This window comes from Procambarus clarkii, chromosome 37, assembly GCF_040958095.1.
Source record: "Procambarus clarkii isolate CNS0578487 chromosome 37, FALCON_Pclarkii_2.0, whole genome shotgun sequence".
Taxonomy (NCBI): Eukaryota; Metazoa; Arthropoda; class Malacostraca; order Decapoda; family Cambaridae; genus Procambarus; species Procambarus clarkii.
In genome coordinates, this window is record NC_091186.1 from 34920482 (window position 1) to 34946037 (window position 25556).

Here is a 25556-nt window from a genome sequence, read left to right on the forward strand (position 1 = left end):
AGCCACCGCCACCCGCCACCAGCCACCGCCACCCACCACCGCCACTCACCACCCGCCGCCACCACCCGCCGCCACCACCCACCACCAGCCGCCACCTGCCACCACCCACCACCAGCCGCCACCCGCCACCCACCACCCGCCGCCACCCGCCACCACCCACCAACAGCCGCCACCCGCCGCCACCCGCCACCCACCACCAGCCGCCACCCGCCGCCACCCGCCACCCACCACCAGCCGCCACCCGCCGCCACCCGCCACCCACCACCAGCCGCCACCCGCCACCCACCACCAGCCGCCACCCGCCACCACCCACCACCAGCCGCCACCAGCCACCGCCACCCACCACCGCCACCCGCCACCACCCACCACCAGCCGAAACCCGCCACCACCCGCCACCAGCCGCCACCAGCCACCGCCACCCACCACCGCCACTCACCACCCGCCGCCACCACCCACCACCCGCCGCCACCCGCCACCAGCCGCCAACCGCCCCCACCACCAGCCGCCACCCGCCGCCACCCGCCACCCACCACCAGCCGCCACCCGCCGCCACCCGCCACCCACCACCAGCCGCCACCCGCCACCGCCACCCACCACCGCCACCCGCCACCACCCACCACCAGCCGAAACCCGCCACCACCCGCCACCAGCCGCCACCCGCCACCGCCACCCACCACCGCCACTCACCACCCGCCGCCACCACCCGCCGCCAGCCGCCACCTGCCACCACCCACCACCAGCCGCCACCCGCCGCCACCCGCCACCCACCAGCAGCCGCCACCCGCCGCCACCCGCCACCCACCACCAGCCGCCACCCGCCGCCACCCGCCACCCACCACCAGCCGCCACCCACCACCAGCCGCCACCCGCCACCACCCACCACCAGCCGCCACCCGCCACCGCCACCCACCACCGCCACCCGCCGCCACCACCCACCACCACCACCCACCACCACCAGCCGCCGCCGCCACCGCCACCCACCACCGCCACCCGCCACCAGCCGCCACCCGCCACCAGCCGCCACCCGCCACCAGCCACCGCCACCCACCACCGCCACCCACCACCGCCACTCACCACCCGCCGCCACCACCCACCACCAGCCGCCACCAGCCACCACCAGCCGCCACCTGCCACCACCCACCACCAGCCGCCACCCGCCGCCCGCCGCCACCCGCCACCCACCACCACCCGCCGCCACCCGCCACCCACCACCAGCCGCCACCCGCCGCCACCACCCACTACCACCACCCACCACCACCAGCCGCCGCCGCCACCACCACCCACCACCACCGCCGCCACCACCCATCACCGCCGCCGCCACCACCACCCACCACCACCGCCGCTGCCACCACCCATCACCGCCGCCGCCGCCACCACCCACCACAGCCGCCGCCGACACCACTGCCACCACCCACCACAGCCACCACCACCCACCACCACCGCCGCCACCACCACCAGCCGCCGCCGCCACCACCACCCACCACCACCGCCGCCGCCACCACCCACCATCACCAGCCGCCGCCGCCACCACCACCCACCACCACCGCCGCCACCACCCACCACCGCCAGCCGCCACCACTCATCACAGACGCCGCCACCCAACACCGCCCGCCACCACAGCCAGACACAGCCGCCAGTGTCCGCCACCGCCGCCACTGTCCGCCACCGCCGCCACTGTCCGCCACCGCCGTCACTGTCTGCCACCGCCACCACTCTCCGCCCGCCGCCACCACTGTCCGCCCGCCGCCACCACTGTCCGCCCGCCGCCACCACTGTCCGCCCGCCGCCTCCACTGTCCGCCCGCCGCCACCACTGTCCGCCCGCCGCCACCACTGTCCGCCCGCCGCCACCACTGTCCGCCCGCCGCCACCACTGTCCGCCCGCCGCCTCCACTGTCCGCCCGCCGCCTCCACTGTCCGCCCGCCGCCTCCACTGTCCGCCCGCCGCCTCCACTGTCCGCCCGCCGCCACCACTGTCCGCCCGCCGCCGCCACTGTTCGCCCGCCGCCGCCACTGTCCGCCCGCCACCTCCACTGTCCGCCCGCCGCCTCCACTGTCCGCCCGCCGCCTCCACTGTCCGCCCGCCGCCGCCACTGTCCGCCCGCCGCCGCCACTGTCCGCCCGCCGCCGCCACTGTCCGCCCGCCGCCGCCACTGTCCGCCCGCCGCCGCCACTGTCCGCCCGCCGCCGCCACTGTCCGCCCGCCGCCGCCACTGTCCGCCCGCCGCCACTGTCCACCACCGCCGCCAAAGCCGCCACGGTCCGCCCGCCGCCATTATCCGCCACAGCCGCCACTGTCCGCCCGCCGCTACTGTCCGCCCGCTGCCACTATCCGCCACCGCCGCCACTGTCCTCCCGCCGCCACTGTCCGCCCGCCGCCACTGTCCGCCCGCCGCCGCCCTGTCCGCCCGCCGCCACTATCCGCCACCGCCGCCACTGTCCGCCCGCCGCCACTATCCGCCACCGCCGCCACTGTCCGCCCGCCGCCACTATCCGCCACTGTCCGCCCGCCGCCACTGTCCGCCCGCTGCCACTGTCCGCCACCGCCACCACTGTCTGCCACTTCCACCACTGTCCGCCCGCCGCCACCACTGTCCGCCCGCCGCCGCCACTGTCCGCCCGCCGCCGCCACTGTCCGCCCGCCGCCGCCACTGTCCGCCCGCCGCCACTGTCCACCACCGCCGCCACCGCCGCCACTGTCCGCCCGCCGCCACTGTCCGCCCGCCGCCACTATCCGCCACCGCCGCCACTGTCCGCCCGCCGCCACCACTGTCCGCCCGCCGCCACCACTGTCCGCCCGCCGCCACCACTGTCCGCCCGCCGCCTCCACTGTCCGCCCGCCGCCTCCACTGTCCGCCCGCCGCCACCACCCACCACCAGCCGCCACCTGCCACCACCCACCACCACCCACCACCACCCGCCACCCGCCGCCACCCGCCGCCACCCGCCACCCACCACCCGCCGCCACCCACCGCCAGCCGCCACCCGCCACCACCCACCACCAGCCGCCGCCACCCGCCACCACCCACCACCAGCCGCCGCCACCCGCCACCACCCACCACCAGCCGCCGCCAGCCGCCGCCACCCGCCACCACCCACCACCAGCCGCCGCCACCCGCCGCCACCCACCACCAGCCGCCACCAGCCACTGCCACCCACCACCGCCACTCACCACCCGCCGCCACCACCCACCACCCGCCGCCACCCGCCACCCACCACCAGCCGCTACCCGCCACCACCCACCACCAGCCGCCACCCGCCGCCCACCACCAGCCGCCACCCGCCGCCACCCGCCACCCACCACCAGCCGCCACCCGCCACCAGCCGCCACCCGCCACCCGCCACCACCCACCACCAGCCGCCACCAGCCACCGCCACCCACCACCGCCACCCGCCACCACCCACCACCAGCCGAAACCCGCCACCACCCGCCACCAGCCGCCACCGCCACCCACCACCGCCACTCACCACCCGCCGCCACCACCCGCCGCCACCACCCACCACCTGCCACCACCCACCACCAGCCGCCACCCGCCGCCACCCGCCACCCACCACCAGCCGCCACCCGCCACCTCCCGCCACCCGCCACCGCCACCCACCACCGCCACCCGCCACCAGCCGCCACCCGCCACCAGCCGCCACCCGCCACCAGCCACCGCCACCCACCACCGCCACTCACCACCCGCCGCCACCACCCACCACCAGCCCCCACCCGCCACCAGCCACCACCAGCCGCCACCTGCCACCACCCACCACCAGCCGCCGCCACCCGCCACCCACCACCAGCCGCCGCCACCGGCCACCCACCACCAGCCGCCACCCACCACCAGCCGCCACCCGCCACTACCCACCATCAGCCGCGTGCACCCGCCACCAGCCACCGCCACCCACCACCGCCACTCACCACCCGCCGCCACCACTCACCACCCGCCGCCACCACCCACCACCAGCCGCCACCCGCCACCAGCCACCACCAGCCGCCACCTGCCACCACCCACCACCAGCCGCCACCCGCCGCCCGCCGCCACCCGCCACCCACCACCAGCCGCCACCCGCCACCCACCACCAGCCGCCACCCACCACCAGCCGCCACCCGCCACCACCCACCACCAGCCGCCACCCGCCACCGCAACCCACCACCGCCACCCGCCGCCACCACCCACCACCACCAGCCGCCACCGCCACCACCACCCACCACCACCGCCGCCACCACCCATCACCGCCGCCGCCACCACCACCCACCACCACCGCCGCTGCCACCACCCATCACCGCCGCCGCCGCCACCACCCACCACAGCCGCCGCCGACACCACCGCCACCGCCCACCACAGCCACCACCACCCACCACCACCGCCGCCACCACCACCAGCCGCCACCGCCACCACCACCCACCACCACCGCCGCCACCACCACCCACCACCACCGCCACCACCACCCACCACCACCGCCGCCACCACCACCCACCACCACCGCCGCCACCACCACCCACCACCACCGCCACCACCACCCACCATCACCAGCCGCCGCCGCCACCACCACCCACCACCACCGCCGCCACCACCACCCACCACCACCGCCGCCACCACCCACCACCGCCAGCCGCCACCACTCATCACAGACGCCGCCACCCGCCACCGCCCGCCACCACCGCCAGACACAGCCGCCAGTGTCCGCCACCGCCGCCACTGTCCGCCACTGCCGCCACTGTCCGCCACCGCCGCCACTGTCCGCCACCGCCGTCACTGTCCGCCACCGCCGCCACTGTCCGCCATCGCCACCACTGTCTGCCCGCCGCCACCACTGTCCGCCCGCCGCCTCCACTGTCCGCCCGCCGCCACCACTGTCCGCCCGCCGCCACCACTGTCCGCCCGCCGCCACCACTGTCCGCCCGCCGCCTCCACTGTCCGCCCGCCGCCTCCACTGTCCGCCCGCCGCCACCACTGTCCGCCCGCCGCCACCACTGTCCGCCCGCCGCCACCACTGTCCGCCCGCCGCCACCACTGTCCGCCCGCCGCCTCCACTGTCCGCCCGCCGCCTCCACTGTCCGCCCGCCGCCACCACTGTCCGCCCGCCGCCGGCACTGTTCGCCCGCCGCCGCCACTGTCCGCCCGCCGCCGCCACTGTTCGCCCGCCGCCGCCACTGTCCGCCCGCCGCCTCCACTGTCCGCCCGCCGCCGCCACTGTCCGCCCGCCGCCGCCACTGTCCGCCCGCCGCCGCCACTGTCCGCCCGCCGCCGCCACTGTCCACCACCGCCGCCAAAGCCGCCACGGTCCGCCCGCCGCCACTATCCGCCACAGCCGCCACTGTCCGCCCGCCGCCACTCTCCGCCCGCTGCCACTATCCGCCACTGTCCTCCCGCCGCCACTGTCCTCCCGCCGCCACTGTCCGCCCGCCGCCACTATCCGCCACCGCCGCCACTGTCCGCCCGCCGCCACTATCCGCCACCGCCGCCACTGTCCGCCCGCCGCCACTGTCCGCCCGCCGCCACTATCCGCCCGCCGCCACTGTCCGCCCGCTGCCACTGTCCGCCACCGCCACCACTGTCTGCCACCGCCACCACTGTCTGCCACCGCCACCACTGTCCGCCCGCCGCCGCCACTGTCCGCCCGCCGCCGCCACTGTCCGCCCGCCGCCACTGTCCACCACCGCCGCCACTGTCCGCCCGCCGCCACTGTCCGCCCGCCGCCACTATCCGCCACCGCCGCCACTGTCCGCCCGCCACCACCACTGTCCGCCCGCCGCCACCACTGTCCGCCCGCCGCCTCCACTGTCCGCCCGCCGCCTCCACTGTCCGCCCGCCGCCACTATCCGCCACCGCCGCCACTGTCCGCCACAGCCGCCACTCTCCGCCGTACAGCCTCCCCTCTCTCCGTTAGTAAATAATTATAATTGTTAGTAAATAATAAAAGAAATATAAATTATTAGATTTTTTTACCCTTAAATTGGTTTTAATATTTAAATTGAAAATAATAATATAATATAAAATATAATAAAAATAATATAATATAAAATATAATTTAATTTCAAGAAATTTAACTTTAAACACAAAGATGTGAAAAGGGTTCAGATTATTGGCTCAAACCTTTCATAAGAGATTCATATTGGTATATGAATGGATTATGAATGACTCATGTTAGGAGTGTAAAGTTGCCACAACATCTCAAATTAGTGTTAGATACATATGTCTTGGTTATAAGTTTTGGAAACCTATTTAAGTCCACACACAATATCGTATCTGATACGATAAAACAAACGTTTCCAATACTTTCAAATACTTTCCAGATATGTTGTGGCAACCTAAAATTGTTTGCTGGGTACTCCTCCCTCCATGGAGCACAGCGCTAAATATCACCACAATCCTGCTATTATCAGAACCCTGGTCAGTTTTATCACAGTCAATAATATCATATCAGAGGGAGCCGGTCGGCCGAGCGGACAGCACACTGGACTTGTGATCCTGTGGTCCCGGGTTCGATCCCGGGCGCCGGCAAGAAACAATGGGCAGAGTTTCTTTCACCATATGCCCCTGTTACCTAGCAGTAAAATAGGTACCTGGGTGTTAGTCAGCTGTCACGAGCTGCTTCCTGGGGGTGGAGGCCTGGTCGAGGACCGGGCCGCAGAGACGCTAAAAAGCCCCGAAATCATCTCAAGATAACCACCCGGTTTGGCGTACTCTGGTTCGCCGAAGCGGCGGGATGTGCGGATTTGCTTAAGATGTTGGGTCAGAATTCACTGACTGGTGGAAAACTTTCCCATTATATCTCAGATTACAATTAACCCTTAAAGTGCGCATCACGTCATATGACGTGTTGGACGTTGTTCCAGTCAACTGCGCATCACGTCATATGATGTGTTGGAGTACTACGCAAGATTTAAACGACCCGCGGATACACAGGGTTCACCACACCTTCATCAGGGCTCTTGTAAACAGACGCCATTTTTTTTAAAAATTGTGGGCCAAACTCCCGGGTGTTATTGGCCTCAGTATTGAGTGAGCAACCAAGCCTGATGCACGCAGCATGAGGTAACAGCACTGCTGTTCAGCTTGTGACCACAGCTTCGCCTAAAAATGCCAAAATATACTTGTTCATGCTATTATGTAGCGATGATATTATTACAGAAGACCCCTGACTGTGATAAAACTGACCAGGGTTCTGATAATAGCAGGATTGTGGTGATATTTAGGGCTGTGCGCCATGGAGGGAGGAGTAATGCTGTAGGAGGGAGGGTGGTGGGGATGTCTTCTGACTATGTGTGGCCACCTTTTATTGACTGCACTCAGCATACCAGCTTAATGGTTCGCTATGGTGAACACAAATGTAGATACTTATATATAACGTGTGTATAGAGGGTATAAACAGCAAGAAAAGGTTTGGAGCCGCTATTTTGGTGAGGGCGGTGACTTCGTCTGCACGACGCCACCGTGCAGACGACGGTGTTGTTTACTGGTGACCACGATGGTCTTTGGGCACCATACCAGTTTATTTGTACTAGTATGGTGAATAAAACAGGTAGATATTTAGCTCACTAAACTCGCTTATCCCAATGATAAGATCTCATTCAATAAACTGCAAATAAAAAAAACATTCTATTCATTAACCCTTTAACTGCTAGGGGCTTTTTGGCCTGCAATACCACCAGGCACAACAACAAAAAAATCCAAAAAATTCTTTTGTCGTATAAAAGTGTTCATTTGTGTTCCCTGATCACGGAAAAATTTAAAAAAAAAATCACAGGTGACTTATTTTGGCCGCAATAGGGCGGGGAAATCTGGCAAAAAAACAGGCATTGACAGAGCAAGTGTCCGAGGCAGTCTGCTATGCCCGAGCTGTCAGGCGGAAGTTGCCACAAAGATATTATTACCTAATTATTTCAGTGTCTTTGATTTTTTCTTAGTTTCTTTGCAGTAATACTATTCAATAAAGTGTAGTGATATATTTATATAATAAAATGTGTGAACCATCACTATACTCAAAATTATGGTGTGCATATCAGTGATTCAATTATTATGTTCATGAAACAATAAACAAATAGTTTTGCTGTTATTACACTATATTCACAGTATAAGTATAAGTACAGTGGTACCCCGATTAACAGCGGCTCTATCTACGAGCATTTTGAGTAACGAGTGAAGCACTCGCAGCAAATTTGTCTCTATTGACAAACTTCACCTCTATTAACGAGCAAAACCACATGGTGCTTCCTAACTTCTCGCTGGTTCTCGCAAATTCTCGGACGCCTCCGACGCCAGAGTTGTTGTTGTTGTATCGCACACGACAAGCATCCCTCTGCATTTATTTGCGCTTTTCTTTGGTTTTTTGTGGTTTTGTGACTACAATTTGTAACGCACGATGTTGCCAAAGAAGCTGCTTGTTAAAGATAGTGTTGTCAAGAGGAAGAAACACACAATTACTGTGGATTTGAAGAAGGAAATTATAGCAAAGCATGAGCGTGGTGTCTGTGTGACTGATCTCACAAGGGAGTATGGCAGGTCCTCATCAACAATTTGCACCATTAGTAAGGGGATGAGGAGGTAAGGGAGGATGCTGCCTCTTCCAGTGAGATCAGTGAAGTGTTGGGAATGTTTGAAAAGGTAACCGCATTCTTGGAAAAGCTGCCCTGATAAAGCAGTGACAACCCGGTGTGTGAACATGTTTAATGACAATTTGCTGTCTCATTTTAGGAACATCCTAAAACAGAGACAAAAGCAATTGTCAATAAATATGTTTTTTGCAAAAGCAGAGAAAAGAGGAGCCAGTAACAGTGAACCACAACCCGGTCCCAGTGGGGGTGAAATTCCCAAGAAGAGAGAGCCCGTCTGACTCAGAGGTGGATTCTCCATCCACACTATAACCCCTCCCCACCCTCAAGCCAGCAACGACTCTTCATAAGGTAAACATGAAAACAGTACAACAAAAACATTTATAATTACATGTGCAGTATCATATTTACATTATAAAATGTCATACAAGTATGGATGTTTTTAGGAGTGGAACGGATTAAATTGATTTCCTTTAATTTAAATGGGGAAATTTGTTTCTTAAGACGCGTTTTCCACGTAATGAGCTCGGTGCCAGAACGGATTAAACTCGTTGATCGAGGTGCCACTGTATATGTATGTTTTGTTCACCATAACGAACCACTAAGTTAGTATGGCGAGTCAAAAAGGAGCATAGAGTGGCCGCCATACAACAGCCACCCAGCCACTGGCTGCGACTCCCTCACCTCCTCACTCGCCAACATTCTCCTCTCACCATAATGTTTTTGCTTTTATTCACTATATACAGACATTATATATAAGTATCTACATGTGTTGTTCACCATAACTGTACATCTAAGCTGGTATCGTGAGTTCAGGCAATAAGAGACGTAGCTACAAACACACAATCAGCTGGTGGCTGCCTCTCTCAATGGTTCAAGGGCCAGATGCACTAATAATTCTCCTCTAACAATACTGTTTGTGGTGTTATTACACTATATACACACACATTATATATAGGAATCTACATGTTTTATTCACCATAACTGTACAAATAAGCTGGTATGGTGCCCAAAGACCAAAGTGGCCACCAGTACACAACATGACTTGTCATGCAGGTGACACCACCTACCTCACCAAATGGCTGCTACCAACACACTCCTATTGCTGTTATTACACTCTATACACACATTATATATAAGTATCTACATTTGTGTTCACCATAGCAAACCACTATGCTGGTATGGTGAAAGCAGACAGTAAAAGGTGGCCACACTGAGTCAGCAGACAACGCTACCTCCCTTCCCACCAAGACTACTCCTCCCACCACAGCGCTAATTATCACCACAATCCTGCTATTATCAGAATCATGGTCATTTTTATCACAGTCAGGAGGTCTTCTGTAAAACTATCACCGCTAAATAATACCATGTACAGTACATATATATATATATATTTTGACATTTTCAGGCGATGCTGTGGTCACAAGCTGAACAGTAGTGCTGTGAGCTCATGCTGCGTGTGCCAGCCTTGGTGGCTCACTCAGAACTGAAGCTCTCACATGAGGATATGTTAACCTACCATTTTTTTTCTAGGCGGCGTCTGTTTACTATCAGCCGTGGCTGGACTATAGCTGCCCCTGTCCCTCGCGGGGCATATAAAATTGTGCGCTAAACCCTTAATTGTACATGTATGTATTGCGTGGTGTTCGGGAAAGTTACTCCCATTGTATATGTATGTATTCCACAGTTTAAGGGGTTAATGAGTGCCTACCCAAGCAGTGTTGATCCTCCTCTACAGAATGCATCATATTCGCAAACAAAATCCAAATTTTATCAAGCAGTGCTACACCAGGAATGGAACGATCATTGCTAAGAAAGAAGAGGCAAAAGACATGAAATAAAAAAATGTCCAACAATTATAGGCTTTCTTTGTTGATTGTGACATAACTGGAAACCAGCAAACTTCCAATGTCATTGCTGAAACTAACACATGAGTAACCAAGCCTTACCTAGCCTAACCATATTTAAATTTTGGCTTTTTTATATTTCTATATTAACCCTCAAACTGCTAGGGGCCCAAATGGAATTCACACCCACAGGCGCAACACAAAAAAAAATCCAAAAAATTCTTTCGTCTTATAGAAGTGTTCATTTTTGTTCCCTGATCACGGAAAAAATAACAAAAAAATCGTAGGTGGCATATTTTAGCCGCAATAGGGTAGGGAAGTGTGGCAAAAAAGGGGCGTTGGCAGAGCCTTCGCCAGACGAGGTCTACTCCGCCCGAGCTGTCAGACAGCAGTTGCCACAAATATATTATTACCTAATTATTTCAATGTCTCTGATTTTTTCTTAGTTTTTTTGCAGTAATATTATTCCATACAGTGAATTGTGGTATATTTATATTATAAAATGTGTGAACCATCGCTGTACTCAAAATTACGGTGTGCATATTAGTGATTCAATTATTATGTTCTTAAAACAATAAACAAATAGTTTTGCTGTTGTTACGCTATATACACAGGTTATATATAAGTATTTGCATGTTTTGTACACCATAACGAACTACTAAGTTGGTCTTGTGAGTCAAAAAGCAACGAGGAGTGACCGCCAAACACCAGCGAGCCACTCACTGCCACTCCCTCCCTCAACACCTCCTCACTCACCCTCATTCACCTCCCACAATACTCTTTCTGTATTTATTCACTATACACAGACGTTATATATACGTATTTACATGTTTTGTTCACCATAACTGTACATCTAAGCTTGTATGGTGAGTAAAGGCCATAAGACGTAGCTACTCACACAGTCAGCTGATCGGCGGCCGCCCTCAAGGCCAAAAGGCACTAATATTTGTCCTCCAACAATATTGTTTGTGGTGTTATTACGCTATATACACTCACATTATATATAAGTATCTACTTGTTTTATTCACCATACCTGAACAAATAAGCTGGTATGGTGCCCAAAGATCATAGTGGCCACCAGTAAACAACACGCCAAGTCGTGCAGACGACGCTCCTCCCTCACCAAAATGGCGGCTCTCAACCTACTCCTCTCTCTGTTATCTCACACTATACAAACGTTATATATAAGTATCTACATTTGTGTTCACCATATCGAACCACTAAGCTGGTATGGTGAGTGCAGTCAATAAATGGTGGCCACACACAGTCAGAAGACAACGCCACAACCCTCCCTCGCACAGCTTTACTCCTCCCTCCATGGAGCACAGCGCTAAATATCACCACAATCCTGCTATTATCATAATCCTGGTCAGTTTTATCACAGTCAGGGGGCTTCAGTAATAATATCACTGCTAAATAATAGCAGTATCATTTATATTATGGTATTTGTTGGCGATGCTGTGGTCACAAGCTGAACAGCGGTGCTGTGTGCTCGTGCTGCGTGCGCCAGCCTTGGTGGCTTGCTCAATACTGACGCTGTAACACCCAAGAATGTTGGCCTGGATTTTTTTTCTAGGTGGCATCTGGCAACTATCGGTCGTGGCTGTACTATAGCTGCCCCTATCCCAGGCGGGGCATTTAAATTATAGGACTAGACACGAAATCATATATAAATGATGTGCGCGGTTTCGGTTTTGTCACTGATATCATTTATATATGATATGGCGGTTTGAGGGTTAATTAATAAATGCTCTTTTTTATATTATTGGCCTCAATTTCATGTAATTTACCCTCTTATAACTATTACTACAATGACTTCAATTTTATAAAATGTAAAAATTTTTTGAATGCTTAATTTGTCTAGTTATCAGATTCTTAGCTTACAATATTTGCAACTTACCCATTTATCTGTTGATACTAACACTTCAATTTCCCAAAATGTAATAAACCTTGAACTCTTAATTTGTCAAATCATCTGACTCTTTAATTCATTACTTTCTGAATTAAAAATTAATAATATAATTTCTCACTTATATATTTGCCCATTAATATTAGCTACTAGTCTTGTTTGTTGTCTAATATTCCAGTATTGTTAATGGATTCTTAAGCTTTAAGTACATCAGTGTTTCCAGCCCATATGTGTTTGTTTCTATTGCATACCCTTATCCAACTTGTCTTATTACCATATGATATTACTGTATTACAATCTTAAGAGATTACTGAATTTTTAATTTGATTAATTATGTTTCCTTTTTTATTAATTAATTTGAATCTGAATCCATTTATTTATTCACAATCTTAATCTAATTGTCTAATTCTCACTTTGTTCTCTTTTTTTTTTTGCCTGTGTATTGCCTGTTCATATTGCATATCCTTGCCCATCTTGTATTACCATATAATATTCATGTATTACAATATTAATCTAATTCTTAACTTAAGCTAATTATTTGTATTCCATTTGATTAATTATTTGAATCTCAATTTGTTTACTCTAGAAATCTTAATTTGATTAATTATCTAATTTCCCACTCTTCTGTTCTTCATTATTTTTACTTTTATATCTGGTACATTTTATTACTTATATCAGTACAGTATCTGCTAAATGTTATTACTTACATATCTGCTGAATAATATTTGCAATCACTTCTCTATTCCTGCACTTTTTCTTTTCAAATACAGTGCATCATCACTCTAACATACCCCACTCTAACGAATTCCCGGATGGTCCAAATGAATTGCATTTGGCACTAAATGTTCAGTGGAACATACAAAAATTCATTTGTGTTGTTCCACTGATGGTGATGACCTAGTCCGGCATGGCAGGGCTGTGGGAGCTGTGTACTGTACACACTCTCCACATCGTTCACTTCACTATCCTATCACTAGTAACAGATACCTGTGTTAGGTCTTTTTCCAGATTTGGGTTATCAAAATCATTGGCATGCTCATCTTCAAGCAATATGCCTTGTATTCCAACATCAGATGATGTTTTCTTAAAACATGGCCGACTAGGGCTGGGAGCTCGATATGGATGAATACGACATGGTTGCTACCTTGCATATGAGCCTGGCCATGACTGTGGGGAATGCTGGGAATTTTTTTCACTCTGGCAAACACGTCAGGAATCCATCTTGTACCCAAGTCAACACCGCGTTGGACAGGTGTTTGGGAGCCAGAGGCACATGTACCACCCATTGTTGCTCACTCAGTACTAATCCAGCCAGCAGCCCTACAACATTCTGGGAATTTTTTCCAAAATAGCTGCCTCTCACTGGAGGTCCTAGGAGTCCATTTTGTACCCAACCTACCGCAAGCGCGCTTTGACCGTATACAAAGAAATAAAAAATACTTTTGTCAGTACGGTGCAGTAAAGGCGAATGGCATTTGTCGTTTGGCGCAGTGCAGTGGTTAAGGTGTTATGCGCACCCCTGATTGAGCAAAATTATGCACTATTTGCATTTCAGAGGGTTAATACACTCAACATAACTGGTTAATAACACCATGATTAAACCTTAAACTGCACAACACGTCATATGATGTGTTGAGTAACTTGCTATAAATTGTGCATCACGTCATATGAGGTGATGGAATACCGCACAAGATTTGAATGGCCAGCGGGGTAGGGGGGGGGCCCATATGCTGCCCAGGGGCTATAGTAAACCAGCTGCCATTTTGTTAAAAAAAAATCCAGCTCACACTACCAATGCATGGGAGGTCCCAATTACGCAGCGGTTACCATGGCGAACGCACGGCCAAACGCCTCCCGAGCACGAACCACGCAATCACTTACTCAAGAGAAAATAACTAGTGAACTATTTTCTGATGGTGAGGAAAGCGATTTTTGATGACTCTGACATTGATAAGGACTACAGACAATTGACCGATGATAGTAGCACAGACAGTGAATATGAGATACAGTCTCCTCCCACGGCAAGGCATACATGCTCACCCGTGCCTCCTCGCCCAGTGTCTACTCCAATTCACCCACGACCACACAGTTCTTGTGCTTATTTAGAGTACGAGGATATTTTGGACGACGAGTCAAAGGAAGGTGACTTATTTTCTGGTTTTAGTGAAGTGGATTCAGAGCATAGTGTTACCGTGCCTGTTGCTAGTACCAGTGGTGATACTGGGCGAGAATTTGTCGTGTCAGCGGCGTCTCGCCCAGCCAAGCGCCGCCGCATGGCACCACATGAGGAACCAAGACCCTCATGTTCACGTGATTTCACCTCATGTTCACATAGTGGCCGTACATTGTGAAGACGGGCTTCAGCTCCTGGTCCACGGTGTGCAACGCTTCCTCGCTGTCGTGCCGCTGTTGCGTCTCGCAGGACAGCAGGTGTACTTGTGTGGAGTGATGGTGACGATTTTATTCCTCTAATTCCTGCCTTTGGCAATAAAGAAGTTGAATTACAGACCTTTTCCCTGATAATGGTGAGGACATGTGTGAAATGGATTACTTTACAGCATTTTATGATGAGCCGCTCATGGAATATATTGTATACGAAATGAACCTTCATGCGACTCATCTCATTGGAAAAGAGATAAGAGAATATTCACGATTGCAGCGTTGGAAAAACATACTGTAGGTGAAATGTATGTATTTTTGGCAATATGTATGTTGATGAAACATTGTGTCAAACACGCTATCACAGATTACTGTAGCAAAGTCCAGACTATTCCAACACCTTTCTTCGGGAAATATATGTCCCGAGACAGGTTTCAGATACTCCTCAGGTGTCTTTATTTTGCAAGTAATGAAGACCAGACAGAGGATGATAGACTTTGGCGAGTGAAGCACTACTGTATATGAATGAAGTGATTGGAAAGTTCAGAGATTTCTATGTACCAGCACAGAAGCTGGTGATTAACGATTCCCTTGTGCTTTTGTATAAGACGTGTTGCATTCAAGCAGTATATTCCCACCAAACGCAACAGATTTGGATTGAAATTCTTTGTTCTTTGTGACTGTGAAACAGGATATGTGTTACACACGATTTTGTATTCTGCTAGCGATGTAGACATTCCCGGTAACGACCAACATGGTTTCTCAGGTAGTGTGGTAAAGTCACTGATGGCACCATGGATGAGCAAGGGCCACATTTTATACACGGATAACTGCTATACAAGTCCTTTGCAAGCTAGGTTCTTGATTTAAAATAGAACTGGATTGTTCGGCACAGTATAGCCAAGAAGAAGGGAAATGCCATTGTTTGCCAATAAACTTGACTGCTAGCTAAGAAAAAGTTATCAAATACGCTCAGGTGGAAAGACAAGAGAGAAGTGAATTTGCTGACAACAGTTCATGATGGTACAATGGTGAACAGTGGCAAGGTGAACCGAATAATGCAAGATCCAGTATATAAGCCAGATTGTGTTCTTGACTATAATATCAACATGCATTTGGTTGATAAATTTGACATGATGGTGGGCATTGTCGAGTGTGTGCGGAAAACATTGAAGTGGATGAAAAAAGTGTTTTTCCATCTTGTTGACATAAGCATGCTGAACAGCTACAATATGTATCTGGTGAAAACTGGACGTAAACCAAGTTTCCGTTCGTTTGCTTTTACACTTGGGACAGTTATTAGCAAAGTTTGGCAAAGATGTTCCTGGCATACAAAGACCCATCATGAACCCAGTGTTGCAGCATGCTGCTACACCCAGGCTCACTCACACGGAGAGCTTTCAAGCACACAGACTAAAACATTTGCCACCAGCTGGAAAGCATGCAATAGGCCAACGTGATTGCTTAGTTTGTAGAACAAAAAAAAGAGATCAGAAACGTAAACGTATGCAAACATGGTGTGAAGCGTGTGCAGTTCCATTATGTGCTGTCAACTGCTTCAATGACTACCACTCTCTCCAAGACTTCTTAAATGTGCAATAATATTGCAAAAACCTGTAAATAGTGTGTGCGTGTGTGTAAATATAATAATGAACAATGTGAATACATATTACATTGGCATAATGGGAAAATATTTTTGTGCACATGTGTATACTCAATGTATGCAACATTTATTACCATTGAACATGAAGTAACATTATATGCAACACAATTATTGAATAATATTTGTGATAAAATATACCTAGACACTGTAAATAATGCAGTAAAAATAAATTTGTGGCAATTCTGACTGCTTGAGAACTGCGCGCAATGCCTCTGGGACGCACCTTGCATGAGCAAGCATGCAGGGTGTGACGTCATCGCTCATATTGTCGGCTCATTTATGTCATTTGTAAGTACAGTACGATTAATTTTTTTCTCTCTCTCGTGGTCAGGGAACACAAATTAACAGGTTTGGTTAGGTTAGGAATCCTATTTGGTTAGGAAGAATTTTTTTTTTCTTTTTTTGTTACACGCCTGTGGGTGACAAGGGACAAATAGCCCTTAGCAACACACGGGTTAATACACTCAACATCACTGGGTCATGCCAATATGATTAATACACTCACCATCACTGGGTAATGACAATATAATTAATACACTCGCCATCACTGGTAAATGACAACACCAACATTAATACACTAATGAAAATATCTTGATTAATACACTCACAATCACTGGTTATTGACATCAACATGATAAACACACACACTGGTAGTACAGTAAGAATAAAATTGTCCTTACCATCATTAATGGGCAAAAGTTGTGTTTGCTATCGTCCTGGGTAGCCGAGCAGAGACTGGAAGCAGTATTACCTATTAAGGCAAAATAAAACAAATTTAAGGTTTCTATGCCTAAATTTTTCCCACCAAAACATAGTACATGTTTAGAAAAATTAAATATTTTTTTTTAGGTATTATGCTTTGAGCAAAAGTAAGGAGGGTGGGCAGGAGTAAGGAGGGTGGGCAGGAGTAAAGAGGGTGGGCTGGAATAAGGAGGGTGGGCTGGAATAAGGAGGGTGGGCTGGAATAAGGAGGGTGGGCTGGAATAAGGAGGGTGGGCTGGAATTGGGAAGGAGGTATGGGTAGGTTCTTGACTGCCTCCCCTCCCTCCCTCTCTAACAGCCTACGTAATACAAACCATGTGCATTGACCAATAAGCTGTTACAGCCTGGGCTGTAAAAGCTGGGGTTGGGCAAAAAACCAGCGTTGAATGTAGTGAAGCGCCATTTTCTGGGTGAGACCCGGAGGCTCCCCGGAGCTTTACCGGCTGATGTGCTAATGTCAGACTTTGGCATCAGTCATGTCTATGAAGTTCTAGGGCCTACCGGGGACCACGGCCAGAACCTGGCCCCCTCAGAGAGGCAAGGGGAGCAATGGCCTATAGAAACCCCCGTGTGGTAGGAAGCATTTTATGTCTGCCATCGACCAGGTCAAGCATCCAGAAAGGTAAGCATTCCAAAACAAACCCCTATTCTGGTGAAAATTGCTACCTAAAGCCGAACTAGTGGATAGAACTCTTCAACAGAAAACAAGGAAACTAGTATGACGTCATACGTCACCGCGCCGCTGTCTGCGCAGGCTCCCCCCTCCCCGGGAGGGGGAAGGGGGAGCCCCAGACCTCCCACGCCGGCTATCCACCCATCAGTTTTGAGGCTGGATGTCAAAACACGCGAAAAACCGCCGACCGGAGGGAAGGAGGGTTGCCGGGGAGCCTCTGGGTCTCACCCAGAAAATGGCGTTTCACTACATTCAACGCTGGTTTTCTGGGGGGAGCCCCGTCGGCTCCCCGGAGCTAACTACCCACAGAGGAAGGTCAAAGGGACAGAACCGGGAGGCGGACACCACGCACCCCCACGGAAGCGAGACAACCGGCAGCAAACGCCAACCCAAGGTGCCACAGCCCCAAAAAGTCCCGAGAACAACGAGCAGCAAGGCCCCCGCACGAACACCAAAAATCCATGCCCGAAAGACCGCAAGGCCACGTCGCCCAGATGGCAGCGAGAGCAGCGAAGCCACGAACGCCACAGGCATGAGGGAAGAACACAGGCAGCTTAGCCGCAAGAACACGGCTGACCACCCAGGACACCATCATCCACGAACCGGGAAGAATAGAACCGGATCAACGCAAAACACGCTCTGGACCCAAACACCGTGGCACGCAATCAAAAGCAGAGGGCCGCCACTGAACACCAAACACGACACACCCCCAGCCCGACCAACGAAGCACCAACAAACCCTGGACCCCTCCAGAACGCAGCAGCCCCACCCCGCGCCAGAAAAGATGGAGACTGCTGCCACCGAACAACCAAAACGCTAAAATCAAAGGAGCAAGAAAACTCAGCGACTCGACCCCCAGAGGCAAAGGCCAAAAGGAAAGAGCCGACGAAAAAACACACCGGAACCGAAGGGGCACTACCAACCGAGGAGAAGACAGAGCACGCTGACCAGAGACCAGGATGGTGCAAGCGGCGCACGAACAGGCCGGAGGTGAAACGACGCACCAGACAGCTTACTAACGGTGCAGAAGCAACACCAAGACCGAAAGCAAGCTGAGGCGGCTCCGCCAGCGACGCACGAAAAGAGGCGACAGTATGTGGCAAGACGACGGCCCCCAACCCCCACCAGAAAACCCAGCCGAGAGTAAACCAAGCTAACAAGAGTAATCACCTATGAAGGGACAGGAAAAGGAAGGACCGCCAAAATACCCCATACAGCCGCCAAGAGAAGCACGCAGGTGGGACACCTACCACGAAGCCACCCGACCACCAACCGGAGGCGCGACCGCGAGGCAGAACATAAGCAGCCCCGACAAGGTCCCTCCGAGCCCAGGAAAAGGTGGAGCCGCAGGAAGATCTCGGGCGCGACCACCGAAACCCAGGTGGCACAAGGAGATGGAACGTCTGCCGAACAGAAAAACTCCCCAAAGCATGCAAGCCAGCCAGGAGTTCAGAAACGACGGGTCCGACGAGAGACATCGCAAGACCCCCCCCAAAAAAAAATGGCAGGGCAATCTAGGAAACCAAAGAAGGCGGAAGGGTCGCCGCCAGAACAGTACCCGAACCAAGGGGTACGAACAACTGCAATAGACCGAGACAAAGAAGCACAGCACAGGACACAGGCTGAAAAACGCCCAAGAACACACGCAGAACACCCCTGCTGCAGAGGAGGCAGGAAGAAAGAGCAGAAGCACAAAAACCCCAGGAAAACAACCAGGGGTGGACAATCAGGCAGGGACAAAAACCCCACGCAATCCCCAGGCACAAAACAGCAGCTAAGTGCCACACCACAACCGGACACAGGAAAAAGGACACGCCACCGTGAAACACGGTACCAATGCACACGTGCAGCAGCAGCAACAGGCACCACTGCAACATGCAACATGTAAATAGCAACTCCCTTCTGCAAAGGCAGAGAACAGAGCAGGCAGACCCCAGACAGGGCCAACGGAGACACAACAAAATCCTGCAGGCCCAGAAACCTGCACCAGGCGACCGACGGCGGAGAAACCCCGCTCGATACCTGCTGGATGAGGTACTGGGAGCTCTTTTACACCTCAAGCCCGGCCCAAGGCCAGGCTAGACCGGCCAGAGGGTGCCCCACCAGGCAGCTGATAGGAGCAATCCGCCGGCCCACATACCCCCACAACCAGGATGGGCCGGAACTGCTATACGAAAACAGGCTAGTGTGTCCTGGAAGTCCACGGACGAACCAGCAAGAAGGCTTATGCTTGCAAGTAGGTCATGTAACAAGCACAGACCTCTGATGGTAATACAGTGTTCCCCAAATGTGCCAATAGCACCACTGCACTCCACTGGTACTCTCCCGCAAGTTCTACCAGATAGGCGGGACCCAAGAGCCAGAGCTCAAACCAGGAGCAAGCACAGCCAGGAGCCTTACCAGGTGAGTACAGAACTAACCCTACAACCCCCACACCTCACAACATTAAAAAAGGTGGGTCCCCTGAATGACTCCAGCATGGGTTGGACATGCACATGAAGGGTAAAGACGGGCGCTTCTGCGCCCCAGACCGCAGAAACTCACCTGGCGAATGGTGGCAAGAACTTGACACGACTCAACCGTGCCCAGAAGAACCTGGGAGCACCGCCAGGTGAAGACACCAGAGCCAGACCCTGCCGGACCCGCAGGAGAGCAGGGAGAGGCGAAGGAGGCGGCCCACACCCATGACACAGGGAAAACCGCGGCGTCCTCCCCACAACTGGGAACCAGGACACCCCCGGAGCGAAGAGGCACATACCGCAGCAAGGGAGAAGAACGAGAGGCGAAGCACCGTAGCAAAAAGGGCGCAAAACACCAGCACTGAAACACCGCCCAGACCAAAACAAACTCCACAGCGCATGCGCTTGACACGCTGGCCGAACCGCACAGCCCTCTCTGCGGGCAGGCGCCAACCAGGACTACTGAACTAGAAAGTAGCCAAAAAAAGGAAGCAGGAACAATAAAACCGGCCAAAGAAGCAAAGAGCCCAAAAAGGAACCCAACCGGGCGACAAGTAGCCCACCAGGGCGACAAGTAGCCCAACCGGGCGACAAGTAGCCCAACAGGGCGACAAGTAGCCCAACAGGGCGACAAGTAGCCCAACAGGGCGACAAGTAGCCCAGCAGGGCGACAAGTAGCCCAACGGGGCGACAAGTAGCCCAACAGGGCGACGAGTAGCCCAACAGGGCGACGAGTAGCCCAACAGAGCGACAAGTAGCCCAACAGAGCGACAAGTAGCCCAACAGAGTGACAAGTAGCCCAACAGGGCGACAAGTAGCCCACCAGGGCGACGAGTAGCCCACCAGGGCGACGAGTAGCCCACCAGGGCGACGAGTAGCCCAACAGGGCGACGAGTAGCCCAACAGGGCGACGAGTAGCCCACCAGGGCGACGAGTAGCCCACCAGGGCGACGAGTAGCCCAACAGGGCGACGAGTAGCCCAACAGAGCGACAAGTAGCCCAACAGAGCGACAAGTAGCCCAACAGAGCAACAAGTAGCCCAACAGGGTGACAAGTAGCCCACCAGGACGACAAGTAGCCCACCAGGGCGACAAGTAGCCCACCAGGGCGACGAGTAGCCCAACAGGGCGACAAGTAGCCCAACAGGGCGACAAGTAGCCCAACAGGGCAACAAGTAGCCCAACAGAGCGACAAGAAGCCCAACAGAGCGACAAGTAGCCCAACAGAGCGACAAGTAGCCCAACAGAGCAACAAGTAGCCCAACAGAGCAACAAGTAGCCCAACAGGGCTACAAGTAGCCCAACAGGCTCACAAGTAGCCCAACCGGGCCACAAGTAGCCCGAAACGGGGACAAGGACGAGGAGCCGACAGACGTTCCAATAATGCGGGAAGTAGTGAAAAACCTTCCCTAACCCTCGAGAACACAGTAGCCAACACTAGTCCCGAAGGCACACAAAGGCGCAGGCGCATCCGAGATCAGAAGTCACGTAGAACCCCATCGAACGAGGAAACATGACGAAAACACCGTCCCAAAAAAGGGTGGGAGGAAACATCCACCCACAGGACGGAACCAACTGACTCAAAGGCCAAGGAACCGAGCCCGGGAAGGGGCTGACGCCCAACAGCATGTACGACGAGTGGGGAGGAAAGACCCCACTCCGCGTAACCACAAGCCCCGCCTAGAGGGGGATAAAAAACCCCACGGGGTCCAATGGGGCCAAGGCCCCCCAAGTCAGCCCCTCCCCAGCCCCGGGAACCCACACGACAGGCCCCGGGGCCGAGCCGTTCCCCCAAAGCCCCGGCCGTACCAGAACACCGGGGCAGCCGTGAAAACACTAAGGAAGGGAGCCCACTGGCAGACTCATACAACACGGTTGGAGGAACAGGCTCAAATGCCCCCGTCACTACCCCGGAGGGGGAATTCCCCGAGACTGCCCGAGTCTCAACACCATCAAAAACCCCGCCCTGAACCTACAGAGGGTAAGGAACCTGATGCAGGCAGGAAGGGTGATCCAGGGGAAAGACAAGCTGGCGTGGATGGAACCGAAGCAACCAACACCCCCAAGTCCCAAAACGAACTACAACGGGGCAGCCCCGGGGCTCCCGGGGAGGAAACCACGAGACCGTTGCCACCACCAAGGCTCAAGTGCAACGCCCCTGCTGCCCGTACCAGCTTTGTCAGCACAACTGGGTAACCATGGCACAACGAGCAACCAAACTCGCAGGACTCCGGGTCGAAGGTGTCACTGACCCCACAGGCAGCAGACGGAGGCAAAACAGAGAGTCACCCAGAGACAAGGGTAAGAGCAACCCTCAAACTCGCAGGAAGCGAGGGGGGGACTCTGGGGTCACATCCATCGGACTCGCACGCCCCCAGGGGTTTCCCAGGGTCCCGAGCATTTACTATAAGAGGACTCGCGCTCAGGTAATCCCAGGCAGGGTACTGCTAACCGGCACCCAAAGCTACCAAACAACATTCTAAGAGCTGAACCCCCGGGACGTGTACACTCACGGGGACCTAGCAGGGGGTACCACCAGGAAATACTCAGAACACAAGGGACACAAGGGGCAAGAACGAAGGCAGACCCCCCCACCAGGTAGATAAACAAAAAGAAAAAGAAAACCCCGCAAGAGAACAGCGTACCCAAGCGGAACAGAGCCGGCCGCTATGATTGGTAAAGACAAGCTGCACAGTACCCTGCGCCTCACCAGTGCAAAAACTGCCCCTTACTCTAAGGCGAACAAGGGAGACAGAACACCCGAGCACACAAAGAGCGGCCGAAAACCAAGCAGTAAACGGCCAAGCAGGGGCAGGACCCAAGGAACTTGTGGAAGGCGGCCCCAAGCCCCAAGGGCAGTACTTACAGGGCACCTAGGGAAGGGAACCCTAGGCGCATGCAGCCCGAGTACTGGAGAATCACTCCCGGCTCACGAACCACCTAGAAAACATACACCACACTCTAGGTACAGTGCTGAAACAACCACTGGAGCCGGAGCACATAACCGGTGCCTATAGCATCAGCCGAAGAACTGATGGGTGGATAGCCGGCGTGGGAGGTTTGGGGCTCCCCCTTCCCCCTCCCGGGGAGGGGGGAGCTGTGCAGACAGCGGCGTGGTGACGTATGACGTCATACTAGTTTCCTTGTTTTCTGTTGAAGAGTTCTATCCACTAGTTCGGCTTTAGGTAGCAATTTTCACCAGAATACGGGTTTGTTTTGGAATGCTTACCTTTCTGGATGCTTGACCCGGTCGATGGCAGACATAGAATGCTTCCTACCACACGGGGGTTTCTATAGGCCATTGCTCCCCTTGCCTCTCTGAGGGGGCCAGGTTCTGGCCGTGGTCCCCGGTAGGCCCTAGAACTTCATACACATGACTGATGCCAAAGTCTGACATTAGCATATCAACCGGTAAAGCTCCGGGGAGCCGACGGGGCTCCCCCCAGAAAATATTTGAATTATGTGAAAATAAATATTAAATGTTAAACAAATCTCACCTTATTGGCTTAAGCATCATGAAAGTTTCATTCCAATATTTTCAGAAATGTATTTTAGATTTTTTTTTAAGAAGAACATTTTGTTGATAAGGAGAACAGCTCCTATTAACTGGAACTGAGGGATAATGCAGTAATAAAGAGACGCAAGAACTTGTCCAATGTACAAAAAAGAAGAATAGTAGTAAGAAGTGTCCACACAGTAAATATGCAGCTGGTGTCTGTATAGCATTGCTGAGTAATACATAATAATACCAATAATAATGAGTATGTTATCATGCTCTATTTTGTTAAATATCATAAAAATGCATTGACTAATGTTAATATCTATTACTTTCACCAATGTCCTTTTTTTTGTCTCCTTTGTTTATTATCTCCTTTTGTTGTAACCTCTACATCCTGGAGAGTGCATACCCATCCCTAACTATGTCAAGATAGAATGAAATTGATCACCAGATAAATCAGTCACAACTGGCAGAACTTGGGACTTTGATTTTTTTTTTACTGAGTTTTTCACAGATTTCAAATTCTATTTTCTTTGTCTCTTTAGGCAGTTTTGATGATTAGGGACCAGATTAGGGCTTTATCACTTATAAAGTATACATTTTTATCCCCTAAATCATTATAATTTTCCCTATATTTAGTTTTTTGGGGGGTTATTTTTTCTTGACATCATTCCAACACATATTGACCTACAACTTTCACATATTCGAGTACGAATGCCAAACAACGTTTATTAAAACATATAAGTAAATTAATGAATTACAGTAGAACTACCTTATTCATTGTCGATAACTTCAACTTCAATTACAAGTATCTTTAAGTATCTTCAAAACTTCAAGTATCTCTAAAATTTTGAGTCAGCTTAATAAAATTCAGTTTCTAACAGATTTTAACCATTTTTACAAATAATGTTCACTGCTGTGTGTTCTACAATCCTATTAGAATGGATTTTTCACAAACTCTAAACGTTTGTAGTTATCAATTTTTTTTTTGTAAATTTGGCGCATAATTCAAATGCCACATTGACGATTTTTTTACAGTAAACTAAACTGAAAACATATATTCTAAATCTATGAAAATGAAGATCATATACTATTCTGAGAGCATAATAACACCAAATGAACAATTGGTGATAGTTTATACTTTTGCAGCTGATTTCAAAATCTGAAGTTTTCAATATTCAATTTTATAATTATTTTTTATTTTCTTATTTTTCAAGTTACGTTTATGATCATTTAGACAAAGTTGCAGGATTTGCTAGTATGCACAAAAAATTGGAAAACATTTATGGGTACCGACCTGTGAGTTTTATATTTATTTAATTTATATGAATTTATATTTACGTTAATTTATATACTTCGATAGCAATTTGTATAATGTTAAGTGGACTGTATTTCTGCAATAATCTCATAATCTCACAAATCGATCATCTACACATTAGGGGGGGTTTATTAGTTTATATATATGCAGCCAATCAAACTACAGAATTAACTACATACATTGAAGAGGTTCCTTATCTTATAGTACAGCAGGCTAGTCCACCAGGTATAACTAGGGTGTAGACACCAAATTATCCTCTTTGAGGTAGCTTCCATCACCCAGTAACTGGTGCACAAAATCTTGCATCCTCGTCTTGACCTGTCAAAAGTGCGCTAGCTGTGAAGCCAGATACCTATATATGACAAGCTATATCAGAGAAAACTGTACATGGAACATTGAAGACCTGGCTTAATTACCTTTAGTTTGAGGCTTCCACGTGCTCTAACCGGGTCACCCTATATAATGACATTAATGGCCACTAATGATAGATAATGGGTTTCGGAAAGA

General features: G+C 52.6%; 1 long non-coding RNA gene across 1 annotated transcript in view; it reads right to left on the reverse strand.

Annotated features, from left to right (window-relative positions):
* LOC123765929 (uncharacterized) overlaps positions 1-25556 on the reverse strand; it is an 81922-nt gene that overhangs the window by 37882 nt on the left and 18484 nt on the right. The window contains exon 2 of the long non-coding RNA XR_011230600.1: positions 17020-17090. This is a non-coding gene — a long non-coding RNA (uncharacterized lncRNA). The remainder of the gene's footprint in view (positions 1-17019; positions 17091-25556) is intronic.